The sequence below is a fragment of the Lolium rigidum genome, chromosome 1 (genome assembly GCF_022539505.1).
Source record: "Lolium rigidum isolate FL_2022 chromosome 1, APGP_CSIRO_Lrig_0.1, whole genome shotgun sequence".
NCBI classification, from domain to species: domain Eukaryota; kingdom Viridiplantae; phylum Streptophyta; class Magnoliopsida; order Poales; family Poaceae; genus Lolium; species Lolium rigidum.
In genome coordinates, this window is record NC_061508.1 from 147,609,158 (window position 1) to 147,618,803 (window position 9,646).

At 46.3% G+C, this 9,646-nt stretch overlaps 1 pseudogene; it reads left to right on the plus strand.

The window, feature by feature from the left end:
• The first annotated feature begins 490 nt into the window (after positions 1-490).
• On the plus strand, positions 491-1,347 carry LOC124652373 (annotated as a pseudogene).
• The last annotated feature ends 8,299 nt before the right edge of the window (positions 1,348-9,646 follow it).

Sequence of the window (9,646 nt, forward strand, 5' to 3'; positions counted from 1 at the left end):
CAACCTTTTCTTTAATTCATGTGTACCACACCGCAGCCGTAGCAATGCGTCGTTTTGGTTATTTTCTTCCCACGGACCGGAAGTAACCGCAGCCGTAGCAATGCGTCATTTTGGTTCGTTTCTTCTCACGGACCGGAATTGACCGCAGCCATAGCAAATGTGTCGTTTTGGTTGTTTACTTTTCACGGATCGGAGGTGATCACATACGGCAACCATTACAGTAATCATTTAGTCTCGCTCATCTAACGATTTCCACTGCATTATCTAGTTAGGACACCCTGTTGCAAATTACCTACTCCAATAATGAACCATTTAAGAGATGCATTCCTTGACTCATCGGCGCCGCTTGTCTCTGAGAAGCTAGAGTAACCGCCCCAACGATAGCACGGCCGAGGATGTCGCAGAAATGAGCATCGACGAAGATTTCTTGAGAAAAATGACCATACGTGTATTTCTTGAGATGCTGCTGTTGTACACGCTCGGCTAGCGCATGGCTGCCGTGACGCCCTTCGACTACCTCCCCTGCTTCTCCTCCCGGCTCGACTGGCATGGCGGCAGCAGCGATGACGGCGATGACCCCGCCCGCGTCGACGTCGCTCTCAAGTCTATCGGGTTCATCTTTGCCACAGCCAAAGGTTCATCTTCGTCTACTTTCACACACACAGCAATCTAATATTTTCTTGCATTTTGTCCGACTGATTTGTGCCGTGTCCATGCAGCCGGCAGTGTGCTGGATTACAAACCATCCACCGTGGCTGCAGCTGCAGCAGCGCCACGGCCAGCTCGACATCCTATACAGCAACGCCGGCACCTCCGGGTCCTCGGCTCATACACCCCTGGCCGCGCTCGACCTTGCCGACTTCGACCGTGTCATGGTGGCCAACACGCGCTCCAAGGTGGCCGGCGTCAAGCACGCCATGTGCCTCATGGTGCCGCGCCGCAGCGGGTGCATCCTCTGCACGGGGAGCACCACGGGCATGCTCGGCGGGGTCACCGTGCTCCCTTACAGCCTCTCCAAGGCCACGGTGGTGCGGCTGGTCGCGGAGGACCTGGCGTACGCCAACGTGCGCATGAACGCCATTTCACCTCACGACATCGTCACGCCACACCTAGTCCGGTCGCTGGCAAGGGCGAACCCGGGTGTCGGTGACGAGACCCTGAAGCGGATGGTGGAGAGGGGCATGAGCAAGCTCCAAGGGGCCGTTCTGGAGCCGGAGGACGTGGCCAAACTCCAGAGCCGTCGTCTACCTCACGTCCGACGAGGCCAAGTACGTCACCGGCCATAACCTCGTGGTGGACGGCGGCTTCACCGTCGGGAAGCCGATCAATTTGCGCCCGGCGCGCTGAGGGGAGCCACAACATCAAAAGTTATTTCATTGTTAACCCGACAATAATGAATTAGTAAATGTTGCTCTCCACCGATGGCACAATGAAAAAACGAAAAGCTCTTGGACCTATTTGTTGCCGCTACTTCGAAAGTTATTTCATTGTTAACCCACATAATAGTATCTCTACCAAAGAATTACCCATTATAGTATTATATGTAAATGTAACTTGCAAGGCTGATAGTACAATTTCTCTTGAACTACTGTCCGTGGTACCTCAGTGATTAGGAGCTTTCTCATCCATGAAACTTAAGATCAAGCATGCCACAGCTGCAGGAAAACACATCACAATGGTGTGGTTTGACGTGAAACGAAGAGCTCAGGAAGCGAAACAACAGTCATTACACTTTGCCGCACAACGAGCCGTAGCAGATTTGAGCTTTCCACTATGATTCGACAACCAAACTACGGCTACAGTTCTACTAAAACAAACCAGTAGACTGAATGAATAGGTGCATAGGCCTGCAAGCGTGCCATCCTACCCGTTACCATTGCAATGTGTGATTTCAGAACCAAAACGACAACATGACAACGGCAGGTCCCTCTTACATGCAGTACACCACGCAGAAACCACAACTTCTTTGGTAGAAGAAAAATTATATTAGGTGAACCACATAAAATATAAGAGCTAACCTATAACAGGTCAATTGGAAAAAATACCACGGCTAATTGAACGACCACTTATCAACGACCATGGCTGTCCTTAATTACGACGTAGTTTTTACTTAAATCGGACCGTTCCGTCTCAAATGTGTGAAAAAGAGTAAAAAAGGACAAATTCCATACGGTATGGCACTAGGTACCGTCACCGTTGCAATGTGTCAAAACGTGTAAAAAAAGCTAAATTGCACACAGCCGGTTGCCTTGACCGTTGCCGAAACAATGTGTGAAATGATGTTAAAAACATGTATGTAAAAGTTGTGGCAACGTTTTTCCAACCTCTTAGACTGCATGCAATCACGGAGCACAAACGCCCGTTTCATGAAAGTGCTCCCGGGTTTTTTATCTTGTCAGCAGTACAATCAATAACTCCTTCTATCCAATGGCTGATACCCTATGCATAGCTACCACCCTTGGTAGAAAATCCGCGTCGATATATATATATATATATATATATATATCGCCATATACACCTGCTATATACACCTGCCATATACCTCCGCCATCGCCATATACACCTGCCATATACACCAGCATCTACCATATACCCCGATTCCTACCACGACACGGATTTGTGATGTTTCTCTGCCGCGATAGAGTCCGTATAGACTAAGGTTTTCCTATTTTCCTTGATAGCTGTTGCATTCTAATTTCAACCTGTGCTGTAGAAAAATTTCCGTGAGATAAGTTTCGGCCGCCAGTAAAGAATTGGAAGGAGTGCAAAAAAAAGTGTCTGGAAACGCCTCCGAAAAAATTGTCTGGCTACATTGGTTTTTCACCTTGGCGATCACTTTTCACCACTGGCCGTTATAGCGACATTTTGTTTTTGCGCCTGCACTTTTCGGAGCACCTCCGAAATTTCGACAAAAATTTTTCTGAGGCTATACTGTTTTTAGACCTTGGGGATCAGTTTAAGATACTTGCCATCATAGTGAATTTTCGCACCTCGGGTCGCCACCTCATCGATGCTGGTTGCTTGTGTGCCGCGCCGTGACCTCGTTAGTGTTCTAGGCTCGCGTCTCTAGTACGGTCTTGCCTAGGCCCAGCACAGTACCGTCGTTGAGCATACTTTCAATATTGCATTGTTGTTTTGCTACCATATTAGCCTTCCTACAGCTCTACATATTGTCTCCACGTGCACTGTGTCGACACCTCGTAATCGCTTTGGCAATCCTTGGAGACGCTGATCCTTGTTGGTTGCCGTATCACTATTCCTCCTGTTTGGTAAGAACTTGTAAGAGCTTTGTATTTTGCTTGACGAATTGCGCGTGAACCACCATATTCCGTAGTTTGTAGGTGAAAGTGCATGGAGCCCCTGAAAGAACATCTCGAATATTATGTTTTGTGTGTTTGATGTCAATGTATGTGATACACTAATGTTTGTTTAAGTGGTACAGGGATTATATAGATACATTTGTATGTGTGTTGGATGTGGTCAGTTCTGTCAAAAAGAAGCAGCAAAAAGATCATCAGGCCGGATAATCCGGGCCGGATATTTCCAAAATATCCGGCCCCCAGTTTTTCGGCTAAGGACTTGAGGAAGTGCGGCTCAGTATGCTTCTGGATAGGGGCCGGACATTTGCCCGGATTTGTCCCAGGGCCGGATTATCCGGGCCGGATATTTCCAAAATATCCGGGCCCCTCGAAATCGGCTAAGGACCAGAAGAAAAGCAGCTCTGGACAGGGGCCGGACATTTGCCCGGATATTTGCCCGAATTTGTCCCAGGGCCGGATTATCCGGGCCGGATATTTCCAAAATATTCGGCCCCCTCGAAATCGGCTAAGGACCAGAAGAAAAGCAGCTCTGGACAGGGGCCGGACTTTTGGCCGGATATTTACCTGGTTTTTTCCCTGTGGCCGGATTTTCCGGGGGACGGATTATCCGGCCCTTACTTAGGCCGGATTATCTGGCCCCCCGGAAGGCTCAACGGCTGGATTTTGGAGAGGGGTATTTATACCCCTCTTCTTCTACCTTGCTCCTTGCTCAATCATTACACAAGAAATCTGCCAAGCTTCACCTCCATTAGAGCCACCTCAAGAACACAAGATTTGCAAGATCTCCTTCCTCCCCCAACCAAAGCTCTTGATCTTTGGAGATTCGAAGGAGAAGACACCGATCTACATCCTCATTGAAGCGTTTTTCATTTCCCCCTCATTTGTTTGAGGGATCTCATGCTAGTGTTCCTATTTGGTTCCCTAGTTGATTCGTGTTGATGTGTTGTTGTTGATTGTTGTATTGTTACAGATTTGGGAGCCTCCAATTAGGTTGTGGATGTGTGCCCCAAGAACCTTGTAAAGGCCCGGTTTCCGCCTCGAGGAAATCCCTTAGTGGAAGTGGGCTAGGCCTTCGTGGCGTTGCTCACAGGAGATCTGAGTGAAGCCTTCGTGGCTGTTGGTTTGGCTTTCGTAGCAACCACACTCCTCCAAACGTAGACGTACCTTCTTGCAAAGGAAGGGAACTACGGGAATCATCTCCGTGTCATCGCGTGCTCCACTCTCGGTTACCTCTATCCTATTCTATCTCTTATATTGTGTAGCTATATCTTGCTTAGTTGCTTATCTTGTCATATAGGCAAATTCACTTAGTTGCATATCTAGAGAATTTACCTTTGTGTCAAGCCTAAATTGAAAAAGAACTAAAAATTGGTTAGCACCTATTCACCCCCCCCTCTAGGTGCGGCATACGATCCTTTCAATTGGTATCAGAGCCTCGGCTCTTATTTCGGGCTTAACCGCCTAAGAGTATGCCGAACGAGGAGTCTTCGGAAAGGGCCGCTAAGACGGTCTCCATGGAAGACTTCAATTCGTTGAAGTCCTCCATGGAAGCCCAAATGGAAAGCATGAAAAAGATGATTGCCGAGCTTTTGACTCCGGTCCTCCCCAAGGCTCCCATCGTAGAGGTAAAGGACACGGGTGCGTTAGAAGAGGGAGATGCTTCGGCATTACCCTCCTCTACCAAACCCGTGGAAGGTGATAACTTAAACACTATCAAATCTCCCATTGCATCTCCTACGGGAACTAGTGGAGGTGAGAGCTACAATCGAGTAGCTCCACCTTTTCTATCTCCCGATATACCGGTTCCCCATCCCCATATGAACATTCGGGGCGACCCACCTAAGTTTTCCGTTGACAATCTCGATACTTGGCAATTTGAGTTTCGCTCTCATGTTTGCAGTGCCTCCAATGAACTTTGGAGAATCATCGTGGACGGCTTCAAGCCATACAACCCCGACAAGTTGACTAGAAGAGAAGCGGTTGATAGTCAACTCAACAACACCGCCATGCACATGATTCAAACTAGTGTGGGGACAAAGGACTTGTCTCGTGTTCGGAACTACACCACCGCCAAGGAAGCTTGGGATGGTTTGGCCGCTAGTTGCATTGGAAGTGAGAGCACGAGAAGGAACAAGTATAATGCTCTTAAGAATAAAGCCGAAGGTTTCATGAGGCTACCGGATGAAGATCATGAAGTCATGTATGGAAGACTTCTCACCGTTGTCGGTGCCTTCCGGCTTATTGGTGCCACCCACATCAATGACTCTTGGATCAAGGAGAAGCACATTGAATGCATGATGCCGTTTGTACCCATTGATGTCAAGACTCTTGTCGGGAGAGAATGCTATTCCTCTCTCACTTCTCAACAAGTCGTGCACGAGATGCAAGCTCTCAAGGTGCTTGAGCAAAACTCTCATGATTCTCGCAATCGAGCTCTTGGGATGACAAAAGGGTCCAACCTTGCCTTGGCGGTCAACTCCGTTGAAGAAGTGATTCCTCAAGAATCTTATAGGGCATCTTGGAGTATGTCCTATCCGGAAGACTTGGAACACCACTACCATGACCAGATGGCATTCCATGCTAACTCTTTTTGGGTTGACCCATCCAAGGCCAAGGAAGACAACATCAAGAGAAACAACTCAAGGGGGTTCACAAGTTCAGGCCCAAGGACAAGATCTTGCTACAATTGTGATGACAAGCGCCATTTCATTGCCGAGTGCCCCTATGAGAATAGGGAAACTCATGGTGGAAGGCTCATTCCCAAGGACAAGAGCAAAGATTCAAAGGGCAAATATTCAAAAGCCCCCAAGAAGAAATTCTACAACAACAAGACCAAGAAGGGCAAGAGGCCCTAAAAAATTGTGCTAGTGACTAGGGAAGAATATTCTTCCGATGAAGTTGAAAGCTCTAGTGATGATGAAGATGAAGAAAGCTCAAAGGAAGTGGCCTCCATTGTCACCACCAACATTCCCTCTTCATCTCTCTTTGAATCCCCCAATGAGAATCCTCATGTCAAGAATGCACATTGCTTCTTGGCAAGGTCCTCCTTGGACACATCTATTGTGCTATCAACTCAAGAAGAATATACCTCCGGAGATGATGATGTTGATGATGAAGAAGATACAACCTCTAATGGATTGGTCGCTCTTGCCTCCCTCTCCACTAACTCTTCATCACCAAGTGAATCCCCCAATGAGGTCATTCATGTGGAGGAAGAAAGTTGCCTCATGGCTAAATCCTCCGAGGTATCATCTCCTAATTAACCCCTCTATGCCTATCATTTCAAGTGATCTAGGGGTTGATCTTGCTAGTCTAGAAGTGAAACAAGAAATGCTAGAGTTTGATGATTTCATTCTTAACCTACAAGGTAATACTAAAAAGCATGTTTCAAATCTCATGGTTCGTATGGCTCAACTAAATGGTACTCTTGAGAAAAAATGCCAAATAGAGAGAGAAGATGCTCTTGAACTACATGCTCTTAGAAATGCCCTTGAGGAAAGTCAAGAAACCATAGCTTCTCTTGAAGAGAGGTTAGAAAATCTTGGAGATCCTCAAGATAAAATTAACAAGCTCACTAAAGCTAGAGATCTTGCTAGAGCTAAGTCTAAAGTGCTTTCAAAGGAAAAGGCCAAATTTGGTGTTGATCATGAGAAACTTGTGAGAGATCTAGATGATCTAGACAAGGCACACAAAGCCTTGAAGAGTGAATACTCTCTCCTCTCCAAGTATTATGAGCAACTTCAAATTAGGCTCGCTTCATATGACATACCTAGTACCTCTACTCCTTCATGTGATCACGCAAATATTATTGAGGAAAATGCTAGGTTGAAGGATGAACTTGCTAAGGCCTCCTCTCCCCAAAGTAAACTTTCCTTGGATGATCTTTTGAGTAAGCAAAGATCAAACAATGGGAAGGAGGGCCTTGGTTATAATGCCAAGGCAAAGAAGGCAAACAAGCAAAAGGCCAAGCCCGCACAAGAGAAGAAGAAAGTCATCACTAATGGTGAACCCTCCAAGGGCAAAACCATAAATGATGATGATGCGGGAATTGCTAACCCTCACTATGTTTTATTTAAAGATTATTATGGTGATGTTTATGCTAAATATGTTGGCCCATATTATGGTTATGTTGCTTGGTCTATTTGGGTCCCAAAGACCCTTGTTGCTAACAAAAGAGGACCCATTGAGAAATGGGTACCTAAATCCAAGAATTGATCTCATGTAGGACTATGCCGCCGGAGGTTCAAAATGGGTACTTGATAGTGGATGTACAAGTAATATGACCGGCGGCAAGAACCTCGTCAAGGAGTTGAGGCCTAACATAAACAATATCACCGTCTCCTTTGGCGATAATTCTACATCCGAGGTATTGGGTTTTGGCAAGGTTGTGGTTGCACACAACATTACTCTTGTGGATGCCATGCTTGTCAAAACCCTTGGTTACAATTTACTTTCCGTTTCCGCCCTTGGCAAGATGGGTTTCGCCGTCTTTATTGATAATGATATTGTGGTCCTCTTGTGGAGCAAGACTCTAAAAGTCGCTTTCATTGGGTATCGCGAACACAACTTGTATGTGGTGGACTTTTCGGGGAAAACCACGTCAAGTGCGATGTGCCTATTCGGAAAGGCGGATGTGGGTTGGTTGTGGCATCGCCGCTTGGCCCATGTCAACATGAGAACTTTGCAAAGTCTTCACAAGGGGAACCATATTGTGGGACTAATGGAAAATGTGTCTTTTGCCAATGATCGTGTTTGTAGGGCTTGTATTGAAGGCAAAATGCATGACTCTCCGCATCCAAGCAAGACTATCATCTCTTCCAAGAGGATCTTGGAGCTCCTTCATGTGGATCTCTTTGGTCCCGTCACTCATGCAAGTCTTGGTGCGAAGAAACATTGCTTGGTGATTGTTGATGACTACTCAAGATACACTTGGGTCTACTTTCTCAAGACGAAAGATGAGACTCAACAAATATTCATTGACTTTGCCACCAAGGTGCAACGCCAACACAACCTCCTCATTATGGCAATAAGAAGTGACAACGGCTCCGAGTTCAAGAACTATACACTCAATGATTTTCTTAGTGATGAGGGGTTCGTCATCAATATTCCGCTGCTTACACCACTCAACAAAATGGTGTTGCGGAGAGGAAGAACCGGACTCTTATGGATATGGCAAGATCTATGATGGCGGAGTATAAATCCCGCTATAACTTTTGGGCCGAAGCCATCTCCACCGCTTGTCACTCTTCTAACCGGCTCTATCTCCGCAAGGGCTTGAACAAGACTCCATATGAAATACTCACCGGGAACAAGCCTAATATCTCATATTTCAAGGTGTTCGGGTGTAAGTGTTTCTACAAAATCAAAGGAGTTCGTTTATCTAAATTTGCTCCTAAAACTTTGGAGGGTATATTTGTTGGTTACGGTGCCGAATCTCACACTTATAGAATCTTTGATATATCTTCCAAGATTATCATTGAATCTTGTAGTGTGAAGTTCGAAGAAAATGATGGCTCCCAAGTGGGGCAAGTTGATGGTTGTGTGGGTGATGAAATACCTCAAGATGCCATAGTAAGAATGGGTGTGGGATTTTTCCGCCCCATTGAGGGACACGGTGTGGCGTCTCGGGAAGAACTATGCTCTACCACGGTGGAGCCCTCATCTTCTCAACATCAACAAACCCTACCTAGTGAAGCAAATGATGCACCAACCCAAGAACAATAACAAGACCCTCCCTCTTTTGTGCAAGATCAAGGACAAGATCAACCAAGCATTCATGATGGCTCCAATGAGGATCCAATCAACTCTTGTCCTTCTCCGAATATTGTTCAAGATCAAGCACATGAGGATGAGCAACCTCAAGAAATTGAGGAAGCTCAAGTTGAAGGTCAAGACGGGGACCCAAATGATCAAGTTGATCAAGTGACACCTCCAAGGCCAAGAAGAACCAAGGAGGAGATCGAGGCCCGTCGTCTAGCAAGAAGAGATAGGAACCTTGAACTTCGTGGACACACTCATGACAAGGTTCTTGGTGATGTAAGGGCAAAGGTTTCCACAAGAAGGCAATTGGCTAACTTTAGCAATCATCATGCTTATATCTCCTTAGTGGAACCCAAGAAATTATTTGAAGCCCTTGAAGATTCGGATTGGTTGGAAGCTATGCATGAAGAACTCAACAACTTCAAGCGCAACAAAGTGTGGACCTTAGTAGAGAAGCCAAAGGGGTGCCGCAATGTTATAGGCACTAAATGGATTTTCAAGAACAAGCAAGATGATTTTGGAAATGTTGTGAGGAACAAGGCAAGATTGGTGGCTCAAGGGTTCTC